The sequence below is a fragment of the Balaenoptera ricei genome, chromosome 1 (genome assembly GCF_028023285.1).
Source record: "Balaenoptera ricei isolate mBalRic1 chromosome 1, mBalRic1.hap2, whole genome shotgun sequence".
NCBI lineage: Eukaryota > Metazoa > Chordata > Mammalia > Artiodactyla > Balaenopteridae > Balaenoptera > Balaenoptera ricei.
This window is the reverse complement of record NC_082639.1, coordinates 152,293,175-152,302,251: the sequence shown is the minus strand read 5'-3', so window position 1 is coordinate 152,302,251 and position 9,077 is coordinate 152,293,175. Positions and strand designations below refer to the sequence as shown.

The 9,077-nt window shown below is 45.3% G+C and overlaps 1 protein-coding gene across 1 annotated transcript in view; it reads left to right on the top strand.

Moving 5' to 3' along the window:
• The first annotated feature begins 8,615 nt into the window (after positions 1–8,615).
• The window catches only part of ATF3 (activating transcription factor 3), a 55,318-nt gene continuing 54,856 nt past the window's right edge, over positions 8,616–9,077 (top strand). Inside the window, exon 1 of the mRNA XM_059938392.1 lies at positions 8,616–8,722. The gene's annotated coding sequence lies outside the window, so the exon portion shown is untranslated. The remainder of the gene's footprint in view (positions 8,723–9,077) is intronic.

Sequence of the window (9,077 nt, the reverse complement as noted above, 5' to 3'; positions counted from 1 at the left end):
TCAAATGGATCTGAATGATAATTTATTTATTAACCAGATATTTGGTCAAATATTATTTTGGGCGTTTCTGTGAGGTGGGTTTTCAATGAGATTAACACAAATTGGTAAATGACTAAAGTAGATTGCCCTGTATAATGTAGGTGGCCCTCAGTCAGTTGAAGGCCTGAAGAGACAAAAAGGCTGACTCTCCTCCTAAGAGGGAATTCTTCCTGCCTCATGGCCTTCAAACTGGAACATTGGCTTTTTCCCGCCTTTTGGACCCAGAATGGAATGATACCTTTGGCTTTCCTGGGTCTCCAGATTGCAACTCACCCTGCAGATTTTGGGACTTGCCAACCTCCATAAGCAAATAAGCCAATTCCTTATATCCTCATAATAAATCTCTCTATATATGTATATATTATATATACACACACATATATCCACATCCTATTGGTTCTGTTTCTTTGCAGAACCCTAATACAACCTGGGTTCAAATCATGGCTGCTTCTTAATAACTGTGTGACCTTAAGCAAGCCCTTTAACCTCCCTGAGCCTATAAAATGGAAATAATTAAAAATCCATTTAGCACAGGATCGTAACAAGGATTAACTGAAATAATTTCACAAAGCATTGAGCACAGTATCTGACACATAGTGATCAATAAATGGAAGTTGTTGTCGACATTATTTTTATTATTATTATAGAAGGCTCTCTTTTGAGGAAAAAATGCAGGTAAAACAGGACCTAAAGATATATTTTTGGTGAGGGTGGTAGGAACGTGTGTAGGAATTGTCAAAGCTTTACCTAGTCAACAGCAAAGAGTCCCTTGTTCTTTCCTTCTAGTGTTCTCCCCTATTTTCACGAAAGCTACTTCTCTGTTTCATCTCTCTCATGTAACTCTTTGTATGGGAAAATTCAGCTGAACCACTTTCTAAAACCCTAATTAAAATCTTGTTAAAAAATCTTCCAAATATACATCACTTTTTCTTGACTTAAACACAGTGGATGTAAAAATGTGGCCCTTCTGATTTAGGATGTTGCAGTGGTACTGAGTTTTTACAGAAAATATTACTGTAATGCACGATGTATTTTCAAAACTAAATCTCTCATAGCAATTTATTTTGCAGTCAGCCTTTCATAAAATTAAGTGTGGCATCAATTCCAGTTTACTAAGAGTTTTGGCTAGTAACGCTTTACTGTAAAAATCCCCTCCCTTTGACAATTTTAAGGAAGAGAATATCTTCATTTTATATTCTTAAATCTTTTCTCAGGATAAGCATGAAATATCATTGTGCAGAAACTGCTTCCATTTCAAATGTAAACATTTCATTTAGCAACCAGTCTTAACTATCCACAGATGCAGCTGAGGTTCTGAAATTCCCATTTTTTAAAAGAGTAAAGACTGGCCAACTCCTCTGTGAAAAGAACCTGACTAATGGCGGTGTGTGGATTAGTTCTGGCCTGGAGAGCAGACAAAGTTCTATCATCTTGAATCTAAAACTACAGCACAGTACTGAGATCCCAAAATAACTTAAGAGTCTGGTCATTGGTTTTATTTTCCTTGGCTCCTTCCTCATGGGTGGTGGTGGTGGGACTGGGGGAGAGGTTAAGGTGGGCCTGGAAAAGAAGGGAACTGTGTCCCCTACAGCAGCAATATAGGTCCACTGCCCAGTCCTCTCAACTATAAAAAAAACTCTCCCTTCCCAAAATGGGCAATCTGGTTTGGAAAACTCACATTTACTCAATGAAACAAAACTGTAGCTCTTACTACATGCTAGCCCTATTCTAGATGCTAGAGATACAAAGATAGATACTAGTTCATAGCCCCAAGAGTTCAGTCTAGTGGGAGAAACATGTAAGTGAACAATCACAGCACAGTGAACAACCGAATAACAGATGTGACTCAAAGAAAGCAGGGACAACTTGGGGAAAGGGAAGACTTCACAGAAATGCTATCAGGCTGTCTTCAGGGTGCAGGTGGTCCATTCCAAGGTTAAGTATTTTTAAAGCAAGAACTCAATTTCCAGACTAAAAACGTTAATTTCTGAACGTGAAAACTTTACGTTCAGGTTCTTATAATCTATTATATACACACACAACAATAACCCACACAAAGGGGAATTAGCTCAGTTTGAGAACATGATTCATCATCATTCACACCTGCTCAATTTAAGTTCCTCCCCAAATACGCATTACACTGAGGAATATGTGGTAGCAACTACCCAAAATTAGGACAGAGAGACTTTTGTTCCTATAGAATATAAAACATTACGCATACCTCTGGATGTATTCAGTTGTTGGATTGTAAACTGTTAGTCCTTTTTAAACTCTGTTAAGATGGATACAGAGTAAGGAATAATGCCCTAAACTCTTGCAGTTTCCATATTTATATCTGAAAAATCTCCAATTTACCAAGGCCAATGTGGTATTTCTGGGAAAAAAAAATGAAAACTACACATTTGATTTATGGATTTCTGTCATTCATTCATGTCATCATCCTAAAAGCTACCTTTATTCCACAACTTTCCACCATTTCTTTCTAAGAAAAGGGCATACGAAAAGGTTTTTATTTTTAAGGTCATAGCCTTTAAAAACTTGAAATATAAATTTGAATGATCCAACAATTAGAAAATGTTCCCCTACTACCATCTGACATTCCCAGCTTATCATTCTATTTAATATTCTTTTGTAACATCTAACACCCTTCACCTAACAAGGTCAAAGGTTCCTTGAACACTGTTTTATAAGCTGCCTACAGAGACAATCCCTGTGAAACCTGAGGATGCCACACCAACAGAAAGCAGGTCACTGTGATACGGCAGACCGCTCCGCAAAGTCAAAATTGTAGTTCACTTTACGCTGACAGCTTCTTTCCAGAACTCCCTCCCCGCCCCCGGCCTCCCCCCGCCCCCAAAGAACGGGAAAGTGTCGATTTTATAAGACGTCTGGCACTGCTTTCTTTAAAACGAAGCGTTTATCTGATTCCTGGAAGGTCACCTCGGTAACTCCCAGGGCTCAGGATGCAGCGCCTGGGTTTTTGATCATGGGCGTTGGCTCCTCAACCGGTGACCTTCAGGCCTCTGTGCTTAGCCCGACCCCTGGACGGCCTTCACACCACCGAAGGCACCATCCCTACCACTGCCACTTATTGAGACACGGCGGCTCAGTGGGGGCCCGGCCGCCCCCCCAAACCACTGTTGGCGACGCTGGCCAAGCCCGGGGCCCCGCTCAGAAAGGCTGAGCGACCGCCCCACCGAGGTCACCTAGGACCGACGCCCCGATGGGCTCGGTCCACACCGCCTGCCCAGAGCCCTCGCCGAGCCCTCTTCTGACTTCAGTCCACACCGCACCCCATCCACCAGGTAACTTTTCAGAACCCTGGCCCTCTCTGGGAAGTCCCGAGTCGCATCCAGGAGGGAACCCCAATTCGTTTATTGAACGCCTACGCTGAGCTCAGGGCTGGGCTGGCACGCGGAGAAGACCCTTCGCCCTGGCCTAAGGAAGCGCCGGCGTTCCAGCGGCTCGGGCCGGGACCCGTCCTCCAGGAGGACCAACAACGGGGCAGCAAGGGACCGGGAGAGCCGCGCCCCCAGCCCCCATGTCCCTTCTGCCCGCCTTTACCTCGCCGGACCCCACCAGGGCAGCCGGAGCTAAAATTAGAAACGAGCGCGACGCGCGCTCACGTGCACTCTGCGCAGCGGGGCCAGGGCCGCTGCCCGGTGAGTCACGGCTCCGCCCCCACCCGCCGAGGACGCGCTGACGTCAGCCGCTTCCCCGAAAGGTGACGTAAGCGCGCCTCGGGAAGGCCGCTAGGCGAGCCGTAGAACGTTCACTGAGTTTCGATGCCTTAAAGGGACCAGTCCTCAGATCGTGAAAGACGTGGGGAGATGACCCCAATCGCCCATCCGTAGAGTCGGAGCCCTTTTTATATCCCTTTGTACTGAGAAAAGTTGATTGTTGAGATAGGGATGAAAAAACGAGAGCAACTGAGCCTCACCGGAGGCTCCCAGAAGCCCCAGAACCTCCTCCTGGAAGCCCTCCTTGATTAACCAGAATCTGATCTTGACCCAAAAGTCAGAAAGTTTTCCGTGGCCCTTGACTTCCTACCCCTTCGCTTATAGCCTCTGCCCATATGCTTAACACCTCTACTGATGAGAAAGACTGTGGTTTGAATGTTTATTGATGTAATTCATCAACTTGGGCCAGCTTGGCCCTTTTGTCACTGTTTTTGACTGTATCCAAACTCTCTCATTAGTTGTGTGACCTGAAACAAGAAACTCTAGATGTGAAATTTGTGAACTGGTATCCAATCCTCCTTTTATGCTTATGTTGCCTGTGGAAGCTCCCAGAGGTAGGAACCCTGTCCAGTGCTTCATCATTCAGTACTGTCACATCCTCACAGGGAGCTAACAATTCACTGAGGTTTACTATGTGACAGATATGTTCGTTATCCTCTCTCCCTGTCTCCTCTCTGAGGTGGATGTTATTGTTCCCATTTTACGGATGAGGAAGGAAATCAAGGCACAGCAGGGTTAAGTATGCTTCCCTAGGTTACACAGCTAAAGACTAGCAAACTGAAAGTCACTTCCAAGTCAGCTGGACTCCAAGTCAATGTTTCTGGTGATAAAGGTGAGCTGTGAAATGTATGTTTTGTTCTGGGTGTATTGAGTCCCATAGAACAGCTTTCACCCTTTAATGCATCCCAGTGCTTCTGAACAAGTAACTCAGAAGTAACCCCCTCCTGAAGATGCCCAGAGCAGGAGGGCTGGGCCTCAAGGCCTGGCAGACAGTAAGGTTGGTGAGAAGGCGCTCCCTCTCAGGTGCCTGTCCTGTACTTGCAGGACCCTGAGAGCAAGTGCCTCCTTGAGGTTTTCGCCCTAGGCATCTCACTCACCGCACCCTAGTCCCAGCCCTGCCACACCTACCCTTGACTGTTTTTTCTCTCTTGAAACTAGAGAGGACATCCTGCTTACTGCAACCTGGCCTGGCACACTAGTGGCCAGTTCTACCCAAGTGCAGAAGAAACACCTTGTTTCTCCTGCATCATAATCCCCTCTCTATAAAGCAACAGAAAATTTCCTATTGGAACAGTATAGTCATGCCAAGAACAAATGAGATGACAACAGCTTCTTAAAGTTTTGAGCAAAATAATGCTGCCTGTGTACTGGAAATGAAGCCACTGTTACCTTCTGACAATCATTATTGGTCCTTGGCTGAGTGTCACAAGCCCATCCTCAGGCCACACCTGCCAGATCTACCAGGAGTACCTTCCTCCCCCCAGCTCACCCCTCAGTGACATTTAGAACTGACCCCTCTCCCCTCATCCCAGGACTCCAGCCAACACCAAGCTCTCTTCTCTTTGTGTCCCCTGCTCCTTTCCCCTTGATCATGCTGCTGAAGTCACTGCCCACTGCTCTTCCTGTTCTCCAGGTTTTCTGGAGCCTGTGACCAAACACCTTGTGTGTGCTCCCATCGCAGCCTTGGCAGGAGATGGAAAAAACCACAGGCAGCCTCAGCTGTGGGCAGTGGCTTCTCCCTCTGTATTGGGGCTGGATGCACAGATAAGGAAGCTTAGAGCAGTATGGGACCTTCAGGCCAACCAGGCCAGCCCTTGTTTTACAACTAGAGGACTAAGGTCCAGGTGAGGTGACGTGCCCGCGGTCACATTGCCTGTTATGTAGAGTCCTAATCACTTGACTTCCAGCTCACTGGTCTTTTCATGGATCACACCTCTGTTATGAGCCTCAGGTGGAACAGTGAGCACAAATGTGCGTGAGAAACTAATACGTCATATACATGATGGGAGGGAAGACAAATAGTGACTTGAAATAAATAGAGATAAAATTGTAGGGCAGAATTGGAGAATACAATTTCTGAGGACCTCTGACTACTTCCTCTTCTCCTTTCCTCTCCTTCCCATCCAGCCTCAAGATAGGTGAGGGGGTTATTCCTCCTCAAACCTAGGAACATTTCCCAATGGAATGACATGATGAGATGGACTGCCATTTTTAAACCTTCCGTAATCAAGATCTTGTGTGTCATTTCAGGTTTTGATTTTTTATCTCCCAGCCCTTACTTCCCATCATTTTCCTATCCCCAAAGCCCCATTAAATGTTGTTAAGAGCCGTAAATGTAATTGGCCACTAATGTGGAAGGATTGTGATCTCCAGCAAACAGCCCTAGCAAAGAAAGGAGCAGGAATCCTGGGTCTGTTCCCAACCGTGCAAGTGACTCACTGGATGACACAAAGTAAAGTGCTTCTTTTGTGGGGGGAGAAACAGGGAACACATCTTCTTGCCTGACAGAGGTGGAGGAGGCGTGGTAGGGAGCCATTGGGCAGGCTCCCAGGGTAGTGGAAGTTCAGGGGTCCCTGGGTAGACCCAAGTCCATAGTGACTGCTTAGCAATGGCTGTGAGGTTAGCCCTGAGCTCTGTCCCACTGGAGCACGAGCCTCCAGAGGAGCCACTAAGATGGCTGGGCCAGATTATGGCACTTACCCTTCGTGATATCATCCTCATTGGTTAGGAATGCACCCTGGTTATTCCTAACTCCACTTTAATAACTTGTTATAGATCTGCCCTCCAAGAATTTATTTGAAACTTTCTTTAATCTATTTTTATTTCAGCCTGTACAGCCTTTTCAGGCAACAAGTAGGTTTACCATCTATGTAAAAGCACCAAAACACAGAAAGGGCTATATAAGGGTTTTATAATAATAATAATTTTATAAATATAATGTTATATGTAATAAATATATTAGAATTTGATGATGCTAATTCAGATGGTCTCACAGGCTTATTTTTAGTTGCTCACTATGTTTGTCTTTGTTTTTACCTCCACACTCACACACACAAACACACCCCATCAAAAATCTTTATTAATGGAGTGGGGTGCTGTGATGGGTGTGATTCTGCATACAAACTCACATAATCACATTCAATGTCCTCTAAAGACTTACCATCTAGGACCAACATATAGTAGGTGCTCAATAAATACTTTTGGGTGGTTGGATGGCTGGAATTAAAAAAAGAAAAAACCCATGTGGTAACTGGTGAGACATATTAGGAATGACTGTATTGGGGGCTCTAGGGCAAACACGAGAGTATGACTGGCATGGAGGGAAAAGGGAATGTGTGATTTTTTTGGCAGATGTGCACGTGTGAGCTCTCCTCAGATTGCCCTAGTGCTAGTCCTGGAGGAATAGTTGGTTCCCAGGCTGCCAAAATGATGCATAGACAAGGAATGCCAAAGTGGCACCCCCTGACAGGTGCTGTGTGGGTGGCAGTAGTGAGGAAGCAGGTATGAGGTCCAGAAGAGAAAGACCAGGCCCTGCGGCTATCTCTATTTTTAATATGAACCACCGTAGAAGTTTTAACTGCAGGTGATCCAGCAGGTGAATGGACAAATAAACTGTGGTACATCAGACAATGGAATATTATTCAGTACCAAAAATAAATAAATAGAGCCATGAAAAGACATGGAGGAACATTAAATGCACATCACTAAGTCAAAGGAGCCAACCTGAAGAGGCTATGTACTGTATGATTCCAGCTACATGACATTCTGGAAAAGGCAAAGCTTTGAAGACAGTAAAAATGTGAGTGCTTGCAAAGGGTTAGAGAGGAGGGAGGCATGAATAGGGGGAACACGGGGGATTTTTAGGGCAGTGAAACTACTCCGTATGATATCCAACGATGGAAATGTGTCTTTATACATTTGTCCAAACCCACAGCATGTACATTCCCAAGAGTGAATTGTAATGTAAACTATGGATTTGGGGGATTATGATGTGTCAGTGTAGGTTCGTAAGTTGTAACAAATGTACCACTCTGGTACATCTAGTTGGGGAGAGTGTGGGTAAGGGCAGATAAGGGGCACATGGGAACTCTCTGTACTTCTGCTCAATTTTGCTATAAATCTATAACTGCTCTACAAAATAAAGTCTTTTTTTTTTTTTTAATCCAGGTGAGGTGATAACACCCTTCTGTATGTAGAGTTCAGTCCACACTGGAGTCACAGAGACTTGGGCTGGCATCTGAGCACCACCATGACCAGCTCTGTAACTATGGGAAAGTTTCTTAACCCCTCTGACCTCAGTTTCTCTAACTCCACAGGATTGTACTGCCTTCCTCAGAGCATTTTGAAAATTAAATGAAAAACTATATGTAAAGTGTCTAACCCAGTACTTGGGATATACAAGTAAATATATGCAACCCCTCCCCAATTCCTCCCTTAATGATTATGATTATTAAACATTCTGATGGTTACTAATTTCAAAGTCAGGCCAGTGGAGGAAAGCTGTCTTGAGTGAAAGTGACCTTCTACTAGGAAGGGGATCTGTGTGTGGGAGTGGGCATGTGTGTTCTCACATGCTCAGTCACAGATGCTGGCCACAGAATGCCAGACGTGGCCTTGAGCCCAGGGACGCAGCATCAAGCCCCTCACTCAGCTTTCTCCCGTGAAAAGGTCAGGATGATGGAAGGCTGTCATATTTAGATGATGGCTCGTAGGGAAGCCTCGATGGGTTAGTCACCTATGATATGACATCATATTGCCACTCAATATAGTAACAGCTGTTGGTTGCTTTGGGGGGCAGGGGGCAGGGTCAGCTTTTCTTGACCAACCATGCCTCAAGGATAAATTGGATGGGACCAGACAGGGAGACATGACAAGTGGAGAAATTCTCCCCTGAATAGGGTGTTCCACATCTTCCTAAGGATTTTCGGCACCCACCTCAAAATGTGAGTCTTGACTTTTCTTTGTTTTGGGGGCTAAGCAGGGGAAATGCCATGGGAAAAAGGTATTTGGTCAGGAAGCCTCTAGCTGGAGGGATACCCAACACAGCCAGGGTCAGCCCCACCCTGGAGAGGAGTGGGAAAGTGAGTTCCGCGCACCATCACATGATATCTATATGCCACCCAAAGAAGTGGTCCGAGGGTAGGTGATTAAAAGCCCTGGAATTAGGGTGCTGCAGAATCTCTAGGTTGGATTAGGCATTTTACCCTCCCAGGTTACATAACTACACTGGGGCCAAATCAGCAGCCCACTGAGGCAGTGATGTCTCAGTCTTTGAAATGAGCCTGGATGAAGCCATGG